Raw genomic sequence first — 23834 nt, 5'->3', positions numbered from 1 at the left:
CCTGCTGTATGGATCCTATAGCTCTTTCAGATGTTAATATGTTATAGTGAGCATCCGTATTGGCGAAGTTTAACTTCATACCAAAACGCTCTGCCATTTTTTCCATTACTCGGCTTCGATGTGTACTATGCCGGTCCATGGCTAGAATCTCAGGAATGCCATGCTTCGTGATTAGCTGTTCAAAAATCACTTCTGCTATAATCTCGGAAGTTATAGCGGGAACTGCTTTAGCAATTACATAACGTGTAGCACTATCTACGAATACAATCACATATTTATTCCGATGGTTTTTAGATCTTTTAAATGTCCCAATCTCATCCATAGTTACAGTCTGGAATGGCATATAACTCGGGTACGTCTGTGGATGCAATGGTGTCCTACCAGCTTTACGCTTCCGAATCTGACAACTGATACACTGGCTGACTTTCTCCTGGAAAAACTTTTTCATATTCGGGAAATAAATAGATTTTAATGCCCGATTATAGCATTTAGTATGGGAGTAGTGTCCTCCTCCATAAATCGAACAATGCAGGTTTTTAAATACTTGTTCCCTTAATGAAAAAGGAATGCACAATATAAATTTCTTTCCATTTGCCATTTTTTGTGTTCTGAAAAGTTTCCCATCTTTTACTACATACCAGCGTGCTTGTCTTTCCGCTTTCTCGTCTGCTACCTCAGGATGTTCAATAGCATTCATAATTGGCCCGAAGAAAGAATCTTTCCTCTGCAATTCAGCTACGTCTACGTCTTCATCGAAAGTGATGTTTACTTCGAGATCTTCGGTCTTTACTGGTAATGCATCCAAATCAATGTCTTCATCGGTGTGTTGAATATCGGTGTTTCTTGACAATACATCGCTCGGGTTCTTCTCACCTGGACAATGCACCGGCGTATACTGGTATTGTGCCATTTCTAAACTGTATCTCAACAACTTCGGTGATAATTTTGGCGTTGTTTGTAAATATTTAATACATCTACAATCAGTGTATAACTCGAACTCTTTGTTATACAGATAGTAGTTGAATGCTTTAAAGGCACTCACCACGGCCAAAATTTCTAACTGTACTATGTGTTTTCTAGCTTCATTCGGTCTTAACACCCTACTATAATATGCAATTGGGGTCCATTCTCCATTTACTTGCTTTTGCATAAGCACAGCTCCTATTGACTTCGTCGACGCATCAGTATACACTCTCGTCTCTAGATTTTCTCGGAATGGTGCTAATAAAGGTGCATTCATCAATGCATCTTTTAATTTTTCAAAGCTATTTTGATGTTCCTCGGTCCACACAAATTTGTGATTTTTCCTCAACAACTGTTGAAAACTTGCTGACATTTCTGCGTAGTCTTTACAAAACTTTCGTACGTAGTTCGTCAACCCAAAAAATGACTTAAGTTCTTTGGCGCTTGTGGGTGGCTTACAAGCTTTTATTGCCTGAATCACTTTTGGGCTTATTTCATATCCGGCCTCGCTTACAATGTGACCTAATGCCATTACTTTTTCCTCCATAAAGTGACACTTTTCTACCGACAATTTTAAGCCATACTTTCTTAGTCTTTGAGAAACTGAATGTAATACCGACACCATCTTTTCTTGATTGTTTACATAAAGGAATACGTCGTCCATGTAATATGACACCGCTTCCGGATGAACGTTAGCTAATGTCATAGCCATGATTTTCGTATATATGGCTGGCGATTGGATGTATCCCATGGGTAATTTTGAATATTGGTAAGCACCGACGCCAGGAATGTTAAACGCTGTGTACTTTCTTGATTCCTTAGAAATCGATACAGTGTGGTAAGCACTTTTGATGTCAAGTACGCTAAAGAATTTATGACCCCCCATACATGTTAGAATCTGATGTATGGGCGGCAACTCCACGGAATGGAATTTTACGTGTTTATTTATCATCCGACAGTCGAAACATGCTCTGATCGCTCCATTAGGCTTTTTGACGAATAGCATGGGTGAATTGTAAGAGCTATTACTCTCCTCGATAATGTTCTGTTCGAGCAGGATGTTTATTTGCTCTTTAACCTTGTCTCTCATCGCAATTGGTAACGGATACTGTTGCCTTCTAAAAGGAACTTCCGTTTCCAATTCTATTTTATGTTCTACGCCTTTAACTCTACCTAACTCATTTTCTCTCCACGCAAAAACATCTGCATAATCATAACACAGCTTTTCCAATTTCTTTTTGATTTCTGGTTGAGTTTTCTCGCCAAAGTTTAACCTTGTTTTGTCATAATTTTTCCGTGCATCTAACACCTCTTCAATTTCATCATCCGTTAATCCTTCCTGTCTCAATTCCGACTCACTAACACATCCTTCTGCATCTCCAACTTTCAAATTCCTTGTTAACATTATTGTCTTGTTCGATGGATTAATTATCTCTAGACTCCGATTTTCTTTTGACAATATCGCTCTAGGTATAAATACATTGTACTGTGTTTCTAATAGCTTATCAGGCTCTTATAGGTACTCGTTATTTGACCAAGAGTTGACTAGGTTGACTTCAACAGTCGTTCTAGTTCTTGGTAACAACTTAACTCTATGTCCTAAGACCCATTTTGGTTTCAAACTTGTCTTTATACTAATCGCGATATTATCGGAAACTGTTCTTGTTTCCTGATCATTTCTACAATTTCTGGTCGGTCTCCCGAACCTTTGAACTAAGATTTTACTATTTCCGTAGTCTATTTGACAATTCTGTGTTCGCAAGAAATCGTTCCCGATTAACATTCGGTATGGAAAATCCTTTATTATTCTAAACTCTTGATGAAATGTTTGATTCGATATTTTAAATTTAATTACTGCTAATTTATTGATTACGAGTGTTTTTTGCGTAATACCCTTAATGTTCGTTTGTCGTGGAATAATTCGCGTACTTGGTGGCACTAATTGCTCATTAATAATCGAAATTTGTGACCCACTGTCAAGTAAAGCTTTAATTTGTCTATTTTCTATTTCTAATGGTAAAAATACCATATTGTTTTCCAAATTTTCTGAGGCAATTACTTCTCGTGTTCTTACGTTTCTGTTCCCTGTAAATGCGCCTCGCCCATCTACAGATGTATTCAGTTTAAATGACTAGGACCTGCGGTTTGGTAGTATGTTGTACCATTCACTTGTGCTGGTACAACTTGCACAAATCTTTGCTGATTATGATTATCAAAATAATGGGATTGTTGACAACAAGAATTCTGACAACTGCCTTGCCAGTTTCCCTGTTGACCACGTCCACGATTATTTCGCCAGTATCCACCTCGATTACCACGTTTGTTGTGAAAACCGTTATTTCCTCTATTACTATTTTGACCTTTATTATTATTATTTGACCAATACTTGTTTTTATTTCCGCGATAATTATTCCGATTATTACCTCTATATTGCCGATTGTTTCTAAAATTTTGATTCTTCCCTTGTTTTCTTCCTTGATTATCGTGTTTTTCTTCTTCTTGCGTTTTTGCTGACAATGCGAGTTGCAATTTATCGATCTTTTTCTCTAATTCCGCGATCTGCGTTAGATTTTTGCGGCTCTTGTTTAATTTTGTGTTCTTCCTTACTTTTCCTTACAACCACGTGATCCAACTCGGACTCACTTCCTTCATCTTCGACTTGTTCCCTGATATTTTTGACTAGGTCTTTAATCGTCACTTCCAGTTTCTCTTTTCACGCGCTTCGCGATTTTACATTTGTTCTTTTCGATCTTTTGTAGATCGTCCACGAACTTATCTAAACTAGAGTAGGCTATCGTCCCTACTTTCTCCATATAATATGGATGTAATCCACCAACTATTATTCCAATTTTCTTTATGTCCGTCATGTTTGAGTCTAACCGCTCGCAAAGAACGAGCATGTCATAGACATAGTTTATGACAGCCTCGTCTTCTTGTTGCAAACGTTCCTTAATTCTGTCTTCGATATCGAGCGTCACATTCGATTTGGTAAATTCTTCAACGATTTCTGCCTGTAAATCCTTGTATTGTATTTCCGCTGTATTTTTCCGTTTCAGTAACAATTTTATCCATTGTCTTCCTACTCCTTTAAAAATGTTAGGTATCAACTCCTTTCTTTTGTTTTCGGCGATACCTGCCATCTGACAAGCATCGTCGAACTCATCAAAGAAAGAAACGATGTCACTATCGTTCTTCAAATCAAACTTTGGTAGCTTATTTATGTCCTCGTAAAAAGTAATATTAGAAGCCATTTTAACGTCCTTACTGTTACTATTTACTAAATTCTGATCTAAATTTATAATGGATGGAAAATCTTCCGACACGGATTTCATTACCGGACTACTAGGGAAATTGAACACCGGTTCCTTACTTAAAATAATTTTGGGACTCGCGGCTTTGTCCTGACTACTAGAATTATTTCGTCGTTCAGGTGTCCTTACACCAAATAAGTTATGTACTTCAATACTAATTCCCTTATTTGCTTTCTGTGCCCTCGTCAACACAGTATTTTCGTTCATTTATCAATATCTACTTAATACAACTTATATCTTTGACTACGAAGTGTGGGAGGGTGGTGCGGGTTAACCTGATTACTTTATCTACTAGAGTCACTGTCTAAGCCTTTCGAGATCCGAACCAAATCTCGTATTCAATTGGTGAACGTTAACATTACAAAATTTTACCATACTAAATTACTTAATCTACAATTATTTTAAACCAGGACTTGAACCAAACAATCCTTCACCATAACAATGGTGGGTTATACACTACTGCATACACCGGGTCTCGAACCAAACGCATCTCCACCATAACAACCTCCAACCATCGTGCCTAAATTGCTTGGGGATAAATCAATGTGTGACGGTTGAAGATCGCTACTACTCACCATCTGTAATGAGTAGGTTCGACGTGTGAACAGAAGAATACCACATAAAGTTAACTTTCATTTAAATATTTGTATTCTATGAAATATCAAGTATTAATGTTGTTAACGTAGAATGTGTACAACGCATCAGATCACATATCTTAAGCATCTAAGAAGTCAATCACGAATAACTCGAACATAGCTGAGATACACATACCTTCTAGTAGATGACGCCTGGACTGATGTTGAAGTTCTCAAAACGATGAATAGCTCGTGCTGCCAATAGTCTATGTTCGCCGACTATTGTTCAACCATAATCCACGTTAATGGTTGTACTGGATAATGTTAGATCTCCCTAGATCTACTCCTAGACTGGACTCACAGTTGAATGACTACTGTGATACGAGTACAAGTGGTTCTCTCTGTTGATACTCAACTTCTGATGATCCAAATCCTTTCGGACCATAGGTTTTTATACTCAGTTTCCAGACATTCTGGAATTCACTTTGTTGACTTTTTGTATATCTCAGCTATTGGTAAAACATTGGTTTCACCCGAATTACATCGTGATCAAATTCTCAGACCAACAAATTTCTGCAAACATGACGGTTAAGCCACAGTCAAAGTGTGTCACTGTTACAGCATTACATCTTGATGACATTTCAATTCTTCAACCAAAACATTACAAATCACAATAACATACAAACTGACGACTTAGCGTCTAGCCGTAACAAAACATAACATTCAACGCATTTACAAATTATTGAAGTAAACACATAAACACAAACACGTGTTTACACTATATGACAACATTTCATTAATATACTTTGACATAACATTTAATAATTAAGATGCTCTATTTCCAAAATAATATGTTCTTAAACCGTATATATCCACAATATGCACTATATAATATAATATTTAATAGAGAATATATTGAAATAATAACGGATTTAAAAAAAAAATACAATATAATTTCTAAGCTTGGTTATTTTTAACAATATAGTTCAGGTTCATTTGCTATGCATCTCTGTAGAACACATATGCTCCCATCCAGTAAATTATTAGCTTTTCATTTATGAAAACTCGTAAGTTATGGGTTGCTTCTTATGATAGTTCATTGCTAAGAGCAAATTTCAAATGAGAGTCTCTAAAATTGATTGTGGTTCTGTAAATAATTCCTCCGTAAACTCTGTAAAACCTGTTTCGTACGATTTGAAGTAATAAATTAGCGGGAACAATAATTACTTGAAGGGCTTTCTGAAGAAACTCACTATTAAACAAATTGTCAAATACGAGTAGTAAATAATTTGATACAGTAAATAAAAAGAAAAATCAAGTTTTGTTAATATGTACATAGTAGAACTCATATAATATGAATATAAGTATTAAATTTAGTGTTAATAACTATAAACATTTGGATTGTTTATTAAATAGTGAAAAGAAAAGTGTTATTACCGAAAATCTTGTGTACAGTGGGCCACAGAAATTCTTGATGTACAAAGTCCGTGACTTAGGCAACCGAACTACGCCCGCTCCAAGATTAATTACCTGTTGGAGCTCCTGTTAGAGTAGCTACAACAGCAGCATGAAGTTGACCCATCTGTTAAAAGAACAAGTCATAAAGAGTGCTTTTGTGCAGGAGTGAGGAGAAACGCTGGCTGACGAAATGACAAAAGGGAGACTTTGGATACTTGTACTCACAGTAAACAGCACAATACCAGTTAAAAATATATGGACATCAGGGGTGCCGATGAGAAGATAACAGACGGGGAACTTAATTAATCTTACAATTAACTAATGAAGAATTAAGTTAACTTACTTCAAATGACTATCCATATATGCGTATCAAATAATATACGGATAGATTATGCGGTATATGTAATAGGTTATTTTTAAGTAAACACAAAGCCTTGCGCTGAGTTTTGAAACTATAAACAATAGTCCTACCTGGAAATCAATTAACATATGGGTCGACTGTTCAGGGGAAGGGCCCAGCTTCCAATGAAAATTTTGCGTGTCTAACAGGGCCTGAGCTCTTAGGTTTCGGCGGCACTGATTGATACGTAATATTACTTTGAAAGAAGAACTTGTCCGATTTCATTATTCGTTCAATGACTTTTAAAACTGTTAAATATTGGTATGCAGTAATTTATTTGTAAATATTAAAAATGCAAAATTCGATAAAACTCAAACGAGTTGGAGAACCTATCCGTACTAAGCGTATTTCCCTTTATGTCGTAAATATAACTGAAGATTCTTGATTTGAATAATATTTGTGAAAATTTACACATTGAAACACAGGGACAAAAAAGGAAAATATAGTGTCAATAAAAAACAATTTAAAAATGCACGAAATTAACGGTTAATACGAAATATAAAACCATTAACAGAATAACTCTATAACTCCTTTTCTCTATTCATTTTCCTTCCTTTATTTTCAGGATTACATCATCACTGAAGTTCTGCAGTGGAGATTATCTTTCATTTAGCAGCATCCAACTGGAGCTCAGCCTTGAAAAGGAAACATTTTAAAAAGTTGTAAATTGCGAGGGGGAGACTCGAAGTCGGATCACCAGTTTAGTAAACCACAATGCTAACCACTTACCTAAAGCGTTACTTATTTGGGAGCGATTAAATAAAGAGCCTTTTGTGTACGCTCAAAATAGTGGCTTGTTAGTAGTCAAATTCAAAACAGAGGAATAGGTAATTGAGAACTCGGAGGGAATTATATCACTGTATTCACTAAATTATTAACATTTGAGATTTTTAAAAAACTCTTAACCACGAATTACCAGTACATTTTTCTTTTACTATAGCATTTTTGGTGGCGATTGATCAGCGATGACACATGTTCTATTATCTTAAGATATTTGAATACTCGGATGTTTCAATACTTGAACTATCAAATCTTTAGGAATAACAATAATAATAAATATACAATATTTATAACAATATTAATAATAATAAACTAATAATTATTATTATTATCATATTGAAGATTAAACGTTAGGAGCTTATTTTCACTCAGGGCATAACACTACAACCAGAAACGTGATATTTGGCAAGAATATTCCTGTTTTCTTTAGTGTTACCCACGAGAACAGCAATTTCTCTTGTCGTTTCTAAAACAAAACAAACAAAATTCAGACGAGAATTAACATTTTACATTCGCGACGGGACAAGGATAACTCATATTATCGTCTCGCTTTGGAGGTGAGAATTGAGACGAGACGAAGAGTATCGTAAACATTTGTCGTTTTATCTCGATTCTCGAAATAGTGTATGTCCATTCTTTAAGTAACAATTCCTTTCTAGACTGAATCTTATACGTTATTTTGTTACTTTGTATTTCGGAGCTCATAGAAATTATTATGTTCTCTGTAGGTATTTTTATAGAAAAGCTTTTACAATTACTTCTGCATATCCTAAATGTTATTTTATTATATGCCTTGCTGTTCAGTGATATTCAGTTATTTTTATTACAGTTATTTTCCTTAAAACGTATAGTAAAATACTTTGTACATGAAACTATAGTGGAACGCTTTCGTTTAAAATTTTCGTAGTTGCAGAGGTAGTCCAGGAGGTCGGGACAAACTTCCGAAATCTTTTCTTATCTCTAAGTTTTGTCTAATTTTAGGGCAACTTTAAAAATGTTAATACAATTGTTAATAATATTATATATTATTATTATTATTATTATTATTATTATTATTATTATTATTATTATTATTACTGAAGATTTAGGACCTCAATACTACGTCCTATTGCAATGTAAATAAGCATACTGAAGTTGATAGGAAAAGAAAAAGAAAGGACAAGAGATACTTTCGAATGGTTTGTGTCCGAAAGGAAACGAGGAATCTCCTACAGAACGAATCAAGGCTGTAGACAGACATGCGACTGCAAAGAAACCGTTTCCACTCTAACTTGTAAGACCAAAAGAAATTGAGTATTTTTTTATTTTATTACACATCAGAAGAATGATTATTGTAGTTTGGTAAAAACAACTTATCGCAGCGGGAATCGAACCCAGGACTCGTGCATCACGAAACGAATGCTCACGACACTACGCTTTGACTGCTCTGCTAAGTATAAGTGAAAAAACATTCGTGTATGTAGCAAATTGCACACGTTTACGATAACGACAAACACACTGATTTCGGTCATGATAAAAAAGTATAGTGAAGAAACATTAAATTTAAATTAGAAAACAAAAATAGACATATAAACACGCAAGAACATGAAGAAGAAACTGGTTTTAAGAGTAATTCCACCCCTTAACTGGAATCTGATTCCTCAGACCATTTTCTTTTCTGATTCACCGAAATTATCTCCTTTACTTGTCTCTATAATACTTAGTAATACTTGTTTTACAGTTAATTTAAGTAACCTTGAACGACAGGGATACGAACACAGATATATCGAGGACATACGATTTCAAAGGATCACCCACCGGGAATAGAACACCGGACCACGAGCACCGAACTATCTGAGGCAGTGATGAGGTAGATCAATGAAGAACTTGAACCCATCGTGACCCACGACCCACTATGACCAAGCACTCACCTTGACCCAATCTGACCCACCACCCAACATGACCGACTCTGGCCCACCACGACCCACCACGAAACGTGACCCACTCTGATCAACCACCCACCATGACTCACTTTGACCCACCACCCATCGACTCGCCATCCACCAAAACACATCGTCATCAACTCTGACACATGATCCACGGCCTCTCCTTTACTGCCTAAAGAGTTTATACTTGTAATAAAATCATGTTAAATTCTAAATAATCAGAGTTTGAGTTTGGGTTTAAATTGAGTTATTTTTCAAACAAAGCCATTATCAATTTTGCATATATAGAAAGTGCCACCCCTGTCATAAAAAGGAATTTTGAAAGATGGTATGTGACGTTCTGTTCATTTTCAATAAAGAGTTAATATACTGCATTTCAGCTCTGTAAGTTTAACGGCTTGTGAGATACTCAATTCTTTTCGCAAAATTTCGGATCCCCACTACCCCTTAAGATATTATAATGAAAATGATATGATAACATCCCACTTTGGATTAAGGCAGTGATATTCCAAAAGTCATTTCATTTGACTTTGTAACTTGTCCGTAATGATCAGGCACATATAGTTACATCCATTTGATATATATATATATATATATATATATATATATATATATATATATATATATATATATATCTTATATGTTTTATATATATATTATAGTGATTCAAAAATTTATTTTTTCAGTAGTAAGCTCTTCTGAAAACTTACAGGCTGTGTGCGTTGAAAGCCAAGTAGTAATATAAATCCTATTGCTATTATTGCAATTACAAATATCAATATTCAGAAGATGGCTACAGTTCTTTTTTCACTTAGAGATACTCCTTTGAGGTAAGTAAACAGAAACAAATGAAAACGGAAGGGTAATGGGGGCCTTGAAAGTAAAACGTAGACAAATTCACCAGTGTTCATCAGGCTTGACCCTACTCATATGAGCTAAATACGCGGTTCTGGTTAGTTACCCGTTTCTCGCAACGTAGGAGAAATATAGTGGAAATAATGGCGCTGTTACTGGCGGTCTTCGTGGTCGAGTGTACTAGCGCAATAGACTAGTAATTATAATTGTATTAGAATAGTACACTTTTTTCATTAAAATAAGATGAGTAATACTAATACTCACAGAAATGATTTACTTACGTTACGCTTGCAGTTTTGCTACACGAATCCATAGTATAGGAAGTAGCAGTAATAGTAGTAAGAGTAGTAGTAGTAGTAGTAGTATTAGTAGTGCTAGTCGGAACGGGTTAGAAGCCCCGCAGAGCTCCTTTTGTTCCACCTTGATTTCCATGATATTAATTTAACCTCAGCTGCTTCTTCAATTTTATTCTTCTTTAATTCGAACAAAGTGACAATTTTCTTCTATTATTATAATACACAATACATACAGCAGAAGGTTTGGAGAATTGCAAACTGCAGAAAATCAGAAACGTGTATTTAGTTCCTATGGCTAGGATCGAGGACGAATAAAATATATTATTCAGAAGACACTGTCTACAGTGCAGTAAGTAGAGTGGGTCGGTATATCAGAGTGGGTCATGGTGGATTGTGGGTCGCATGCTGTTGGCCCTTGACCCACTAACCCACTCAGAAAACTCGACGCACTTGACCCACTGACCCGCCGCCCCACTCCAACTCTGATCTGATGGTGGGATACTTGGTTCGTTCCCGAGGCAAGTAAGCTGGAGGTGGACAACATCGTGCTTGTTGGTTTTCTCGAGACACTTCAATTTCTTCGCATTTTCTCCTTCCGCTAATTCGTCCATCATAATTCACTTGCTTTAATCAAGGTCTCCCTTAACCTAACAGGCATAGTCGTGGAACATTAAACGCAAAGATCATGAAATATCAAAAGTGTTAATAACAGTATGTCAAAAGTGCCTAAAGGACATGAAGAGTTGCAACGGAACTTTGTGTAGGGACAATACTCAAAAAATAAAGGAATATGTATTTTTACTATTTTCTGCGGAAAAATCGGTTTTAGGGGGGAAAACACCCAAAAGTTTGAAATTTGACGCCAGAAAATAAAAAAGAGACCGAAGCGAACAAAACTGTACACAGATATTCTGGACCCGAAGTAAGGGAATATGTGTTTCATATTTTCCTGGAAAAAGCGGTTGGGTGGGTACGGACTCCGCAAAATCTTTGATCATCAAATATCAAAATTGCTAATAACAGTATGTCAGAAGTGCCTAAATGGCATGAAGAGTTGGAACTAAATTTGTCTAGAGCCAATACACAAACAGGAAATGAATATTTGTTTTTTCATTTTCTTCGGAAAAACTGTTTTAGAGTGCAAAATCCCCCACCAAAAATTGTGAAAGTTGACGCCATGAAGGCCAGAAGAAGTGGACTGAAGTGAATGTAATTGTGCACAGATATCGTATACGTAAAATGAGGGAATATGTGTTTTGTATTTGCCTTAAAAGACAGTTGGGTGGGGCGCAAAACCTTCCAAACCTTTGATTACGAATTAGCAAAAGGGCTAATAAGTATACGTAAGAAGTGCCTGAAGGATATGGAGAATTGTAACGAAACTTTTGTAGGGGCTACGCAAAAAGTAAGCAAACATGTATTTTTAGTTTGTGAGGAGAAGCAGTCCACAAGCCAAGACCTCGTCCGAAAAAAGCAAATATTATCGTAGAAGTGCACGATGGAGGGATCGAAGCGATTGAAAGTGTGTGTAGATATTGTATATGTAAAATTAATGCAGTTCGTGTTTCCCAATTGTCCCCATTCGATTTTCTTGAAATTTTTCACATCAATAGTAAACAGAAAACAAATCGACACGTTTTCTTCCGTATGTGGCAATTGCTCGTTTGTCTATCTGTTTTGTACCACGCTAGAGTTCTCAATGTTCAGTCTTTGAAATTGAACTTTTAAGGGTAGAAGCAGGACACACGCGAAATTCACTTTATTGATACTAACTTTTAGGTCATCTATCTATTGGTAAAAGTTCACTATTTTACCATTAGCCGTTTCCTACCTATGGCGTATTTTATAGTATTTCAGGGGCCCCTTTATTCCTTAAAATATTTCTTCCCATAAACAAAAACACGTGTCGATTTCTGTTTAATTTGGTGTGCCAAATTTGAAGCAAATCGGAAGGGGACAATTGGGGAACACGAATTGCCTTATTTTACATATACAATATCTATAAACAATTTCATTAGCTTCAATCCACTTCTTCCTGTACTTCTACGATTATATTTACTTTTTCGGAGGAAGTCTTGGCCCCAACACTTATTCTCCACACAAAATAAAAACACATGTTCGCTTACTTTATGCGTATTGCCCCTACAAAACTTTTGTTGCAATTCTAAATATCCTTTAGGCACTTCTGACGTACATTCATTAGCACTTTTGATAATTCGTACTCATAGGTTTGGAAGGATTTGTGCCCCACCCAACTTTTTTTTTAAAGAAAAATACGAAACATATTCCCTCATCTTATATATAAAGTATCTGTGCACAATTACATTCACTTCAGTCCAGCACTTCTTGTCTTTAGGGTATCAACTTCCACAATTTTTGGTGGGAGATTTTGCACTCTAAAACAGTTTTTTCGCGGAAAGCTAAAAAAACAGAAAAACAAATATTCGTTTCCCTTTTGCGTATAGGAACTAAATACACGTTTCTGATTTTTTGCAGTTTGCGATTGTACAAACCTTCTGGGGTATGTATTGTGTTTTATAGTAATAGAAGAAAATTGTCACTTTGTTGGAATTAAAGAAGAAAATTGAAGAAGCAGTTAAGGTTAAATTAATATCATTGCAGTCAAGATGGAACAAAACGAGCCCTGCGGGGCTTCTAACCGGTTCCTACTACTACTACTACTACTACTACTCTTACTACTACTATTATTACTGCTTACCCTGTGGATTCGTGCAACAAAACTGCAGGCGTAACGTAAGGAAATCACTTTTGTGAGTATTATTTATCTTATTTTAAAGAAAAAGGGTTATGAACATTTAAAAAATAAAATAAAAAAAATAGTGGACCCGGATTTGAACCTTCACCAAAATAATTATAATTACTAGCCCATTGTTCTATTACACTCGACCACGAAAACCATCAGTAACAGCTCCTGGATTTCTGCTATATTTCTCCTACGTGGCGAGAAACGAATAACTAACAAGAACCGCGTATTTAGTTCCTATGAGTAGGGTCGAGCGTGATTTAAAAATATCCTTCTGAACACTGGTGAATTTGTCTAGGTTTTACTTTCAAGGCCTCCATTACCGTTCCTTTTTCATTTTTTTCTGTTTAGTTACTTCAGATGAGTACCCCTAAGTGAAAAAAGAACTGTGGGCATCCTTTGAATATTGATATTTGTAATTGCAATAATAGCAATAGTACTTATACTAGTACTTGGCATTCAAGCAGGCACCGGATCCCCCCCCCCATCGAGACTGGAAATGGAAAGTTAAGGAATTATGAAACAAATTATAATGAGAAAAAAGGATATGCGTTAAAAGTAAAAAAAGCTACAAGAAGCTTCCGGTTACTCTTTCTTATGAGGAGATTTGTATTACTTACAATACATGGGGGCGAGGTGAGCGAGATATCCTGGAAAAGTCCGGGAATTTGAAATTTCTAGAAAAGTTACGGAATTCGCAGAATTTCTGCTACTATTGAGAGAGATTTCAAGCTTCCGAAAGCATAGTGCTTTGTGTAACAGCTTGGACATTTTTATCATAATTTTTCGTCATCGCATCATTGCAGTATCAAACATGTTATTTCAAAAACAATTTCCTACTGCTCCTTTAATCTGTCATTTGGAACAGACAGTAGTTGACGGAAGAATAAAAACAAAATATTATGTGGAAAGAAATTTCTGTTAACATTTGATTTAACAGAGAAAGGAACACAGGTAGTGTAAAATTTTTACAATATATTATTTAGTATGTACTTTTTATAATAGTGAATATGCAGCTTTTATAATAGTTGAGGTATCAATGAAAAGAAAATTGTTATATTTGAATGAACAGAGGAAGGACGTAAATATTGTAAAATCTTACTTTTTTATTATTTTACTCGAGATTTCTTCATAGTTTGTTAATAAATACTGGCATTTCCTCCTTTTATTGTCCTAACAAACTAATATTGTTGATAGTAAAGTAGCTTAGATTGATCGAGCTCCTGGGCCGTCAGAATTCCATGTCACACACCTATCCAGTTACGAAATCCTGGCTAAACGAACCAATATTTGTTCCAGTATAGAAGAGTAGAATGATCGAGCCTCTGGTGTGATGATCATAGTATTTCATGTCACGGACCCCCCCCCCTCCTTTACGAAATCCTGGTTACGTGCTTGTTTCAACACACACAGCCTGTGAGTTTTCAGAGGCGCTAACTACTGAAAAAATACATTTTTGTATCACTATAATATATATATATATATATATATATATATATATATATATATATATATATATATATATATATATATATATTATATAAAAATAGATGTAACTATGTGTGCCTGATCATCATGGCCAAATTACAAAGTCAAATGAAATGACGTTTGGAATATAGTTAGGCCTTAATCCAAAGTGGATGTTATCATATCACTTTCATTATAATAATATCTTAAGGGGTAGTGGGGATCCGAATTTTTGCGAAAAAAAATTGAGTATCTCACAAGCCGTTAAACTTACAGAGCTGAAATGCAGTATATTAACTCTTTATTGGAAATGAATAGAACGTCACATACCATCTTTTAAAATTCTTCTTTATGATTGGGGTGGCACTTTCTATATATGCAAAATTGATAGTGGCTTGGTTTCAAAAAAAACTTAATTTAAACCCAAATTCAAATTCTTTTTAGTTAGAATTTAACATGTTTTACTACAAGTATAAACTCTTTAGTCAGTAGAGAATAGGCCGTGGATCATGTATCAGAATTGATGACGATGTTTTTTGGTGGATGGTGAGTCGATGGGTGGTGGGTCAGAGTGAGTCATGGTGGGTGGTTGGTCAGAATGGGTCACGGTTGGTGGTGGGTCGTGGTGGATCAGAGTCGGTCAACTTGGGTGGTGGGTCAGATTGGGTCACGGTGAGTGCTGGGTCGTAGTGGGTCGTGGGTCACGATGGGTGGTGATTCAAGTTGCTCATTGACCCACATCATCACTGCCTCAGATAGTTCAGTGCTCGTGGTCCGGTGTTCGATTCCCGGTGGGTGATCCATTGGAATCGTATGTCCTCGATATATCTGTGTTCGTATCCCTGTCGTTCAAGGTTACTGAAAATAACTGTAAAACAAGTATTACTAAGTATAATAGAGACAAGTAAAGGAGATAATTTCGGTGAATCAGAAAAGAAAATGGTCTGAGGAATCAGATTCCAGTTAAGGGGTGGAATTACTCTTAAAACCAGTTTCTTCTTCATGTTCTTGCGTGTTTATATGTCTATTTTTGTTTTCTAATTTAAATTTAATGTTTCTTCACTATACTATTTTATCATGACCGAAATCAGTGTGTTTCGTCGTTATCGTAAACGTGTGCAATTTCCTACATACACGAATGTTTTTGACTTATACTTAACAGAGCAGTTTTAGCGTAGTGACGTGAGCATTCGTTCGTAATACAGGTGTCCTGGGTTCGATACCCGCTGCGATAAGTTCTTTTTACCAAACTACAATATTCATACTTCCGATGTGTAATAAAATGAAAAATACTTAATTTCCTTCGGCCTTACAAGTTAGAGTGCAAACGGCTTTCTTCGCAGAGGAAAAATATTGTACTAATAATATGACGTCGCATGTCTGTCTACAGCCTTGATTCGTTTTGTAGGAGAACGTAACGTCGTTAGCAAAAAATTCATGAATACATAAGGATAATGTTTAGGGCCTAGTATGGGTAATAAATGTGTATGAAACGATGTTAATTCTTACCTTTTATTCCGAACGTTTTCCAATATTACTCCTACCGCTAGAAATAATAATATTTAGGTTCCCCACTTCAAACACTTTCCATATATCCGTTTAACCAAAATTTGTAAATAGGAACTACCCTTTTTTATATTCGTATATATATTTTGTTAAAATATCACTATAACGCATACATAATCCGAAGTGTTTTATCCAAAGAAAACGTCTTAGTATGTATCGTGATGAAGACAAATTCTACTTAGTTTCTGTTTAAGCATCCGAAGCTTCAATATTAATATTGCCCAGGAGCTGACACCTTTTTTCTGCCTGTTCAATTCCTTTCGGACACAAACCATTCAAAAGTATCTCTTATCCTTTCTTTTTTCTTGTCCTATGAATTTCAGTATGATTATTTACATTGCAATAGGACGTAATATTGAGGTCTTAAATAATAATATATAATAATAATAATAATAATAATAATAATAATAATAATAATAATAATAATAATAATAATATTATTATTATTATTATTAACATTTATAAGTTGCCCTAAAATTAGACAAAACTTACAGATAAGTAAGGATTTCGGGTGTTTGTCCGGATTTCCAGTACACACATCTGCAACTACGAAAATTTTGAACGAAAGCGTTTCACTGTAGTTTCATGTAGAAAGTACTGTAAGTTCTAAGAATAATAACTGCAATAGAAATGACTACATATCACTGAACAGCAAGGCATATAATAAACTAACTTTTAATATATGCCGATGTAATTATAAAGGCGTTGCTACAAAAATACCTACACAGATCACAATAAATTCTATGAGCTCCGAAATACAAAGTAACAAAATAGCGTATAAGATTCGGTCTAGACAGGAATTGTCACTTAAAGAATTGACATACGTTATCTCGAGAATCGAGATAAAATGAGAAAAATTTACGATACTCGTCGTCTCGTCTCATTTCTCAGCTCCAAAGCGAGACGATAATTTGAGTTAGCCTTGCCCCGTCCCGAATGTAAAATGTTAATTCTCGTCAGAAGTCTCTCTGTTTTGTTTTAGAAACGAGATGAGAAATTCCTCTTCACGTGGGCAGAAAGTTACAAAACCGAAATATTGATGCCTAATATCACATTTCTGATTGTAATGTTATGCCCTGAGTGATAATGAGCTCCTAACTTTTAATCTTCAATGTGATAATAATAATTATTATTATTATTATTATTATTATTATTATTACTATTGTTGTTCATAAAGATTTGATAGTTCAAGTATTGAAAAATCCGAGTACTTAAATATCTGAAGATAATAGAACATGTGTCATCCCTGATGAATTGCCACCAAATATTCTAAAGTAACAGAAAAGTGTACTGGTCGTTCGTGGATCCGAGTTGATTACCTTCAAATTACTGGTCAAGCGCCTTGACACTGAAGCACAATTACGTCATGGTAAGTGATTCGGCTTTAGTTTGTTTACGAGTATAATTTACGCGCCGTATTTCATTCAAATAAAGGAGTTTTGTATTTTGTTTTTAAAAAATCTGAAATGTTAATAATTTAGTGAATACAGTGATATAATAACCTCCGAGTTCTTAATTACATATTCTTGTGTTTTGAATTTGACTATTAACAAACCACTGTTTTGAGCGAACAGAAAAGGCTCTTTATTTAATCGCTCCCAAATAAGTAACGCTTTAGGTGAGTGGTAAGCATTGCGGTTTACTAAACTGAAGATCCGACTTCGAGTCTCCCCCTCGCAATTTACAACTTTTTAAAATGTTTCTTTTACAAGGCTGAGCTCCAGTTGGATGCTGCTAAATGAAAGATAATCTCCACTGCAGAACTTCAGTGATGATGTAATCCTGAAAATAAAGCAAGAAAAATGAATAGAAAAAGGAAATTTTTGAGTTTTACGTCCCACGGTTATGCCGGTTAGGCTAAAGGAGACGGTGATAATGAGAAGTGAATGAAATGGTGGAATGAATAAAGTGGGAGGAAACGGAAGAACCCCGAGATAACCCACGCACACGGTGTTTGTCCACCACAAAGTTCACTTGGCGGGGGCTGGGATCGAACCCGGGACCCCAAGCACCAGAGGTGAACGCTCTACCACTGAGCCACCGCGGCCCCCGAAAAATGAATAGAGAAAAGGAGTTATAGAGTTATTCTGTTAATGGTTTTATATTTGGTATTAACCGTTAATTTCGTGCATTTTTAAATTGTTGTTTATTGACACTATATTTTCCTTTTTGTCCTTGTGTTTCAATGTGTAAATTTTCACAAATATTATTCAAATCAAGAATCTTCAGTTTTATTTACGACATAAAGGGAAATACGCTTAGTACGGATAGGTTCTCCAACTCGTTTGAGTTTTATCGAATTTTGCATTTTTAATATTTACAAATAAATTACTGCATACCAATATTTAACAGTTTCAAATGTCATTTAATGAATAATGAAAACGGACAAGTTCTTCTTTCGAAGTAATATTACGTATCAATCAGTACCGCCGAAACCTAAGAGCTCAGGCCCTGTTAGACACGCAAAATTTTCATTGGAGGCTGGGCTCTTCCCCCGAACGGTCGACCCATATTTTAATTGCTTTGCAGATAGGACTATTGCTTATAGTTTCAAAACTCAGCGCAAGGCTTTGTGTTTACTTAAAAATAACCTATTACATATAACGCATAATCTATCCGTATATTATTTGATACGCATATATGGATAGCAGTTCCCCGACTGTTATCTTCTCATCTCCACCCCTGGTGTCCGTATATTTTTTCTGGTATTGTGCTGTTTACTGTGAGTACATGTATCCAAAGACTCCCTTTTGTCATTTCGTCAGCCAGCGTTTCTCCTCACTCTTGCACTAAAACACTCTTTATGATTTGTTCTTTTAACAGATGGGTCAACTTCATGCTGCTGTTGTAGCTACTCTAACAGGCATAATTAATCTTGGAACAGGTGTTAGTTGGGTTGCCTAAGTCACGGACTTTGTACATCAAGAATTTCTTTGGCCCACTGTAGAAGTTGACGGATTAAACCATCGATGCGTCTGCTAAAGAAATACTTGCTTTTTCGGAATCAGAAAAACTTTTGCCTTCAGTATTAGATTGGCCTACATGTAGTTGTACATAAAACTTCATAAATATTAATTATATGAAACATTTTAAGGAAAGTTAACAAACTCAAAATTGTATAAGTGTAAAGTTAAAATTGGAATGTGAAAAGTTAGAATTTAACAAAAATTGTTTGAATATTTATAAAAACATGATTACACTGTAGCTATCATATTTGTTCCAAAATAAACATCGGACAAATAAACAATATCATTCGGGTCTTTAACGATTTTGAGTAGCAAAGTAAAATCTGTAGATAATGTTGCTACCACTCCCAAATTTACCGGTATTAGCCATGACTTCCAACAATGTATATTTATCCAGACTGGATTCAAAACATTTTTCATGAACATAGTCAAAATGGTTGTCAGCCTCCTCGGATATGTCTCCTTCCGTCTTATTGTGTGTTATAGAAGAAAAATCTCCTCGAGTTCTTTACCAGGAGGTAATGTGCCTAAGATCGATGACACATTCCCGCGCTGGATGGCGATGCTGATACGTTGGATAAGGAATGCAGTAGCTCGGGGGTCACCAGTTTTGATTGCTATTCGATGACGAACTTCATTAATGAAATTAGGTCCTTCGTGACCCCAAGACCCACTGGTTTCTATTGCTACTCTTACAAACCAATATTTGTCCAATAGGTTTGAGTATTTTAGTCTTTTGTCTGATTCTCTGTGAGCGGCGACGAGACCTGCCTGAATTGAAGAATGGGGTAAGTTGGAAAGAGCAAATGTATCGGAACATGTGAAATCCCAGACTAGTGCTTTTCCATTTTTCCACGGTACCAAGGTCATGCCATCAGGCCTTTTACCATCAGAGCAGCAACAACCATTTGGTTCTTTTATTGAAGGAACTCCCGCTGAAACGAGGGCTCTACAAATAATGTCGTTTACAATATGATGTCGAGATTGTCTTCCCGCACTTTTTTTTACATGAAAGGCCATGTAATCCTTTATTATCAACATATGCGTTGCAAGCAGGACAAAAGTGAGGCTCACAAATATTAGCACCTAAGCGCAAAGCTGTAGCAATACGAAAGCTCTCATTAGAAAGGTGTGGGCCTAGTGTGTGAGAAGGTAGAGCTTGAAGCCATGCTCCGTTTTTGGAGGAAGAGACATTTAACAGCTTGGCTTTGTCATCTGGGTTATTAGTTGATGATAGGAGTGAAGATAAACGAAGCTTGACTATAGGTTCATCCCAAACAGACTGAACATCTCTTTTGTCGATAGGTGGGGGATCCATTCCAACCAGACTAGTCCATTGATCGGTGCATTCTTGTACATCTCGAATCGAGTCTAAGTCAACCTCCTGTTGAAGAAGAGATCCAATTAGTTCTCGTGAGCCATAGAATGATGCGAGGAAAGAAGGTTTGGCGATATCCATGGCTCGACGAATCCCAAGGCCTGATTACACTTGTATATAAAAGTATAATATTCAAATTTGTAACTAAAAATATTCGTTTCTTTCACTTGTTTTCATTTTATTATTTCCCTGCATCATTAGATACAAGCGTTTTTTGTATAAGATTGTTCTTAACGAATAATTTTCAACAAAGTTCAAAAAGTTTATTGTGCACTACATACACACTTCAGTGAGTTTTTATTTTTCACTTTCATATTTTACAATGAAAGACTAACTTAAATTAAAGTTTGTGTTTTTGCAATTTTAATTTTTTATTTCTTAATTTTGAATTTTCTAACTTACATTTTTTGCAACATGTTATTTTGTTTTTTACTTTTACACTTTACATTAAAAGACTTTAGTTTAGTATAGTTAAAGGGACATTTGAGGAATTGTTTTTTTAATTTTCACTTATCATTTTACATTGAAGAATTGCATTTTCAATTTTAACTTTCAGTATATTTCTTTTGTAAACTTGCCTCTTTATTTTACATTTTCCGCATTTTATTCCAATTGGATACAATTTTTATAATGTTTACAATTATCCTTTAACGTTTCATCTTCGCAGACAACTCATAAGTTATTGATTGTTTTGCACAACAAACTCGTAGTTAGTATTTCTATGGAAACTTAAGAGCAATAATTACTTCCATTATTTGCGACGTAAACTTTTTTAGAATTGGCAATTATTTAAAAGTTTTGTTTTTTCATTTATGAAAACTTCAGATAATATGTTGCAAGTGTTAAAATTTATAGTATTATGATGCGCTGTTCAGGGAAAACGTTTCCTAACCATAAGAAATTGAATTTTCCGTATCTTTTAACACGTTGTATTATTATTATTTATTCTTTCACTTTTGCAGAAATTATTTAAAATTTTAGTTTAAAAATTTTTTAAAACGTCACTTTCGAAGAGAACTCTTAAAAAAACTTGTTTGCTATATGTAAAAAGAAATTTTCAATACACCAAACATAAATAAATTTTAATCTTGTGAAATAAAATTTATGTACGATTAGTGTAAGTGATATTTCTTATTACCTTTTAATTTAGGACTTTAAAAGAAAAAGTCTTTTATTAAAATAAAAATCAATCAAGTAACTTTCTGTATATATTAATTTTTGCATTGATTATATTTACATACAAAACGAAAACGTAAGATAATAATAAAATAAATATAATATACATATAGAAATTATGGATAATACATAAAAGAAAGAATATTGTATAGATAGATAGATAGACACGTATACATACATCATGATAATAACTGCAATTGTTTCAGAGAAAATATTTTCATTTTTGTCTTTTTCTGGCATATTTCTACCAATTTTGGTAGATATTCGGATTTCCTTATTCAAGTATAAAAATGTTTATACACTTGCTTTTATCAATACATTATCTTGTGTTTCCATTTGTTCATAATACATTTCTTCTTTAACACATCCCACACAATGTTACACCATGCCTCAGTTTGTTATCTAAGTTCACTCTTAAACAAACATCTGTGCCCCTACTGGTTAAAGTGATTAGACACATAACCATCACATAATTGTGTGCTTTTTGTGTTCCACAAATTGACAGGCTTTTTATACACATTTCATCAACATACTATTTTGTACCTTTTCAGCTTTTTATTTCGCTTTCTACTAATGACTACTGTGAATGTGGAGTAGAAGGCACTGGTGAATGTGAAGAAAAAACACTTGCGGGAGGCGATTCAGGCTTAATAACGTCCAACTCATCACATTGGCAATGATGGTCTTCATGTAAAGATGAAGTTGTTCTTAATATTACATCTTCAATTAATAAATGAGAAGATGATGATTTCGGTGATGCTGTCGCTTCTACTAGTGGTGTTGATGCTGTTACTACTGTAGTTGATGTTGGTGCTAATGATTGTGTTGCCGGTTCCGCTGACATTGCTGGGTTCCTTCTTAAATCTATAATCTCCTCCTCTATAAAAATCAGTTGATTCCGGGGATGAATAATATGTACACGAATCATCAGAGTACTAAAACTTTTTCCTAGGGGATTTAATATATTCAAATAATGAATCCCAATCTAACGTGTTGCACTCTTTGATTTCTCGTTGTACTTTACTCTCTAAAGACTCTATGACTATTCTGTAACCATCTTCTCCTCATGCTCACAATTAAACTAATTTTACAAAGGACGTGATAACTCTTGATACTTTAAAATATTTTGCAAAATGTTTTTATCATATTATCCTTCAATAATTTAAATGTTTTCATAACAAGTATTTCACTTTTCTCTACCTTCTCGTATTATTTAAAAACAATTCTCATGTTTAATAACAATATAAGTTCAAATTACTTTCACATTCTTCAACGTCTATACAATTTCAAAACGGAATTCACACCCACAGAGGAATCCTGTGTTCACTTAAGATGATAACTATTGTATTCCCATCAGGCACCGCATGTTATAATACGTTTCACAACCGCAGGGTTATCACGTGTTCCATAATGGTAGGGGCTATTGTATTTGATTCGCGGCGGGATGGATTCATGTTTGAACACGCTTCCCATCCACAAGGCATGCACGTGTTCATAAAAGATTTGCGTTATATATTTCCACCGCCGCCGCCATGTCGGTGTCTTTATCCTAATCTATTAACCTCACCTGTCGCGCCATATCAGCGTTATTAGTCTATACATCTTAGAACTTGCTTCCCGTCCGCCAGGCATGCATATGTTCACAAAGGATATGTGCTATTGTACCTGTATTACCATCGCCGCTCACAATGTTGGTGTCTTTATCCTGTTGTACTAACATCGCCAGCTGTGTTATGTTCATTGTCCATTGTATTATCGTCGCATCATGTTAATCACGTGTCTCGTCACGGTAAAGTCTTTGTCCTAGGTTGTAACAACTTTCACTGGAGCTGGGCGTTCTAGCCTAAACGTATTTCAAAGCGCGCGAAATCTCGGTAAGTTCCAGGAGTCGGCAGAAGCAAACGTCTCTCCGCAGCGCTCTGCATAATCTTCATTGAAGTATACGTTATGTATT

This window comes from Thermobia domestica, chromosome 3 (genome assembly GCF_964235325.1).
Source record: "Thermobia domestica chromosome 3, izTheDome1.hap1.1, whole genome shotgun sequence".
In the NCBI taxonomy this organism is placed as follows: Eukaryota; Metazoa; Arthropoda; class Insecta; order Zygentoma; family Lepismatidae; genus Thermobia; species Thermobia domestica.
This window is presented reverse-complemented; position numbering follows the sequence as displayed.